Here is a 4874-nt window from a genome sequence, read left to right as displayed (position 1 = left end):
GCAACTAGAGATAGGTTGCCATAATCCATTATTTTACAGTAAAGGCTATTTTTGTTGTGTTACCATTTAGAATAAGTAATATGTTTGGTACATCTTGTCGACTAACTGAATGTGGTCTCTTGAATTAACATTTCCGAATGCTAGATAGCAAGATTGCTCTATAATCTTTAAAGAGTTTATGTTCTCGCTCATAAGATTGTGGCCTATTTATTCATGTTATAAAAAAAACATATTTTTAATCTGTTAGCTTTAGCATAGCAGTGACGTACTGGAGTATACAACACAGCCTCGTAGCTACCATAATCACTTATGGAGTGATTGATTCTTTGGGCCTTGTCTGTTGCTATGGTCATCCCGTAGTCACTGCTATAGAGGTGAGTACAAATGTTTTAAAAATATCTTATTATAGAAATATACTTACGAAAGATAACACAAAGTCTGCCTTAAATGTTAATTTCACCTTCCAATCATTTAAAAAGTATCGTTTAACTATTTTATTTCAACCAATAAAAACATCACATATGAAAAAAGTGTAAGTATATAGAAAAATATGAAAATATAGTTGTGGATACGTTCTCTGTCAGATTTGATATATAAACATATACATATTCTTTGTCTAAACTATTATTTAAGTATATGAATATGAGAAACCATTTTTACGTTTTGAATTTAACGTGTAGGCGTGGTTTATTTTCCTCTAAACTTCTGTATAATTCGTGTACATCTATGATATACTAGATGTGTTTGCTGATACAAATACCAACCTTTGCCACCAAAGACTACACACTATATAGTTCATATAATGTATTTTCAAGCTTTTAAAATAATATAACCTTTAATTTGTGTGTTTAAAAAGGCATTTCGTGAAATAAATGACCGGATATTTTCATAGTGGTTTCCTAATAACAAAGGCCTTGTGACAGGGACAGTGGCTTCAGTGTTAGCTTTAACTCCTCTCTTTATGAATAGTGTACAGACATTCTTTGTGAATCCTAGTTATCTCCAACCTGATTCTGATGGGTAAGTTACAAGTTTCTATGAGCTAACGTGATGTTTCTTTTTTTTTCAACCCATCATCAAAATCCATATTATTTTTCTTTTACGTTTTATGATTTCATTGTATTGCCCACAAATATTTTGGGTGAAGAGGGGAGAAGGATCAAGATTTTATCATCATATATAACTCACGAGATCCTGAGTATTATTGTTTGAAAGTATTTTTAATTATTTTAGAGCATAAAAGGAATATAATATTTATATTAATTGAGTTAAAGTCTTTAGAAAGTAGCAAACAAAAAGTCTAAACTGATGGTTATGAATAAATAAAGTTCTTAAGTTTTAGTTTTTTTTTTTTTCATGGAAATATTTCTAACAAAAAGAAAATACTTTCAGGTGTGTAAATAATACAGTTTTAGGGTTACATGTCATACGTTGATCTTTTATTAAATTTATGGAATATGGAAATGTTAACTGTTAGCTTTTTAAATATGATAAACGATGTTTTAGCTACCAGACTGTAGGAGGTATTCTAAAGACACAAATATTATATCACATAGGGAACTGTAGCTATAATTTACACATGAATTTCATGTATTACTGTTTTTCTTTGTTTCATTGTTTGTCAGTTAAACACAAAGCTGCACAATGAGCTGTCTGTATCAAAACCCAGTTTCTAGTATTATAATTCAGTAGAATTACTGCTGTGCCACTAGGGGACCTAACGATTTTCAACGTCATCAATGTCGTATTAAATGAATTTATAAATCAATTTACTTATTTATTAACGAGTAAACTTTCAATTTATTTTTTCAACGATGAAATTATAGAAAATTTTCCTGTTTTGTTTCTGATAATGGCAAGTGTTACTGGTGGTATTCTAATGGTTGGGTTGGTTATGTACAAAGAATTATCACGACACTCAAACAAGGTTAGAGGAATTTGATTTAAAAAGTTTAGTAATGATATTTTAAACTACAAAGTAAATTCGAAACATATCAACTAAATAAGTCCGACCTATTTACTAGTACTAGATTTAGTTAAAGCGAATCGGCACGTCTACTTTCCATTATATTGTATTGTATGCTTGTATATATTGGAAACAACTGTATTCATATTTTCAACACAGGAAGAAACAATATCCAGTGAACTAACTACTGTGTACGAAACGTCAAGACAATCATGTAGTAAAGAACTTAAAGAACCAGTTATGAACGACTTGGACTGTAGAACAACAATAAATAACTAAAAAGTATGTGAATCATTGGAAGAAGATTCAGCCAATGTGAACGTTGATGACGAACAACCGTACAGTAATGATGATGTTAAACTTCAAGTGTCACCAAAAGAAGCTCTGAAAATTAAAGAATTTTACCTTTTATCCGTAGTTTGTATTTGCTCCTTTTACCCATTCATGTTTGTGAATGTTTTCTATAAGGTAAGTTTGTGAACTTCGTATCAGTTTACTTTTTGTAAGAATCATTTGAATTTATGACTATGAAACTTTTTACACTAGAATTTACAATTTACATTAAAAACGTTATTCTTATCATAAACCATCTTGAGATACGGGATGGAATCAAAAAATTATGTACAAACATTGATGTTGGTAATCAGATCCAATATTAAATAAGAACGACTTGTAGTTAAAACCAAAGTACCAAAATGAGGACTGTGTTAGACTTCAAAAATACTTTTTGCTGTTTTCCAGACATATGGACAGACGTTTATACAAGACGACACGTTTCTGTCCACCACTGGTTCTGTAGCTGGAGTTGTTCATGTCATCAGCGGTGTGATTGTGGGCTTAATTCAGGACAAAATATCTTACAAGGTAAGAATGTGTAAAATAATATTTGTTGTGTAAAGTGTAAACAGTATTTATGGCTCAGCGGTAAACTAGGTGGGTTATAACGATAAAATTCGGGTCTCGGTCCCTTCCGTGAGAACAACATAGTCCATTGTTTGCTTTGAACATAAAGTGAAAACATATCTCTGTAATAATACTCAGAGATATGGAAACAGTGAAAATAGTTTTGAAAAATATCATTTAGAAAAGCACTGTTTTCAGAGACTGATTAAAATAATTCAATGTAACACAGAGAAAAGGATTATGTGAACAATTTCACCTCACATACCTAATCAGTACTTAATGTAGTTTTTCTCACAGAAATAAAAGAATACACAAAGTTATGTTATCCTTTGAAAGTGGAAGTTTATTGTGAGATCTATTATATTTTCATCAAAATAATTCCATAGTTACCACCTGGGTTGTAATGTGTTCTATTATATGGCGGGTTTTTTGCAATGTTTAATAAGATATTGCCAATTTTAATCTATATAATGATAACAAATTTAATGTATTTCTTCAATAAACGTTTACTGCAGCCATGTTTACTTGTATGCCTAATTTTAATTACAAAAACTTTTCAACTTAAACTCCGAAACCAATATTGACCTAACTTATTTATAAACGTACTTGTAGAATTTCATGTCTAATTGATCGAGTAACTAAACAGCAAAATAAACATAATAACTCTCAATTCTATCAGTGAATAATTATTTTGTGACTAAGAACTAACTCAACTCCATCATCATTGATTACTCATATATATCGTGCATTTGTTTCTAGATATTCCGCGAAGCTTCTAGATTCTTACCTTTCACGCACTTTCTCGATCTTAACGTTAAGAGTCTTCCAGGAAAATTCTAAATTAAAAATATATGAAATTACAGCTTGCAACAATACATTTGCTCTATAGCTTAGGACTAATAGTTTCTTATATGATTGGACAGCCGTAAACACAAAACACACCTATCTCTGGTACAAAATCGTGGAACAATATTACCCTTACATTGCTATTTTCTCTATTTTTGCGGAAGGTTCAAATGAATTGGTTTAAGTTCCGTTAGTCCTTAGAACAACAGTTGTATGATCCATAGATAATACGGATAAAGTTTTTAGAAGGTAATGAACAAGTCAGTTCTTGGATTTTTCAAAAATTCTGTTGCTGACCGAAACAGAGATTTCAAATTATTAGTTTGAAATAACTTTTTTCTTTGTTGGACCGCAGTTGCCCAACAGATGTTAGTTTCCTATTACCCACATAACACATTGTTTCTTTTAACATATGCACACGGTCCATAACATACAAAAACTACATAAGTGTGCGAAAAGTACACGTACAATAATGTTGTAACTGACTAAAAGAATCAACCCCTACAACCAAGTCGAACAAAAAAAAAACACGAACTTATTAAACTTTGACAACCACAAATATCGAAAATATAACTTTCAAACAGTTCGAACACGAAGTTTATCACTTACCAAAACCAACTTTAACAAATGCGTGCCTGGCCAGGACTTGGTAGTAACGTTATTGAACAATACAACATAAGTATCAATGTTATTAATTATTCCAATAAATGAATCAGGAAAAAGTACCAGAAGAAGAAATACCTAATTAAAAAAACAAACAAAAAACAATACTCCTATAGTTGAGTTAAACGATAGAAGGATTAATATATGAACATGATACAAAACCATAACAGAACAAAAGTAGAATTTACTGTCTCACATCATACATAAAAATGGGCGTATAGCATTATATTTTGATACACACACAGACACTTAACATACATAAATTACATAAACAGGAACGTATAGGATTATGTTTACTAGCAGAGACCCGCAAAACATTTCCGGCCAAATTAGTATCTTTTTCGTAACAGTACTTCTTTAAATATAACATTTCTAGCACAATACAAACGAATTGTAATCGTAGACAACGAAATGTGTAAATCCACTTGTATATAAGCCGTACTTTATAAAACTTTAACTTATTTTAGGCCTATGTTCGATAAAGAGATAAATTAAC

The 4874-nt window shown here is 30.6% G+C and overlaps 1 long non-coding RNA gene across 1 annotated transcript in view; it reads right to left on the bottom strand.

Annotated features, from left to right (window-relative positions):
* LOC111083381 overlaps nucleotides 1-4874 on the bottom strand; it is a 22708-nt gene that overhangs the window by 16845 nt on the left and 989 nt on the right. The gene's annotated exons all lie outside the window — the stretch shown is intronic.

This window comes from Limulus polyphemus, unplaced genomic scaffold (genome assembly GCF_000517525.1).
Source record: "Limulus polyphemus unplaced genomic scaffold, Limulus_polyphemus-2.1.2 Scaffold9310, whole genome shotgun sequence".
NCBI classification, from domain to species: Eukaryota; Metazoa; Arthropoda; class Merostomata; order Xiphosura; family Limulidae; genus Limulus; species Limulus polyphemus.
Note: the sequence above shows the minus strand (reverse complement) of the source record. Positions and strands in the feature narration are given on the sequence as shown.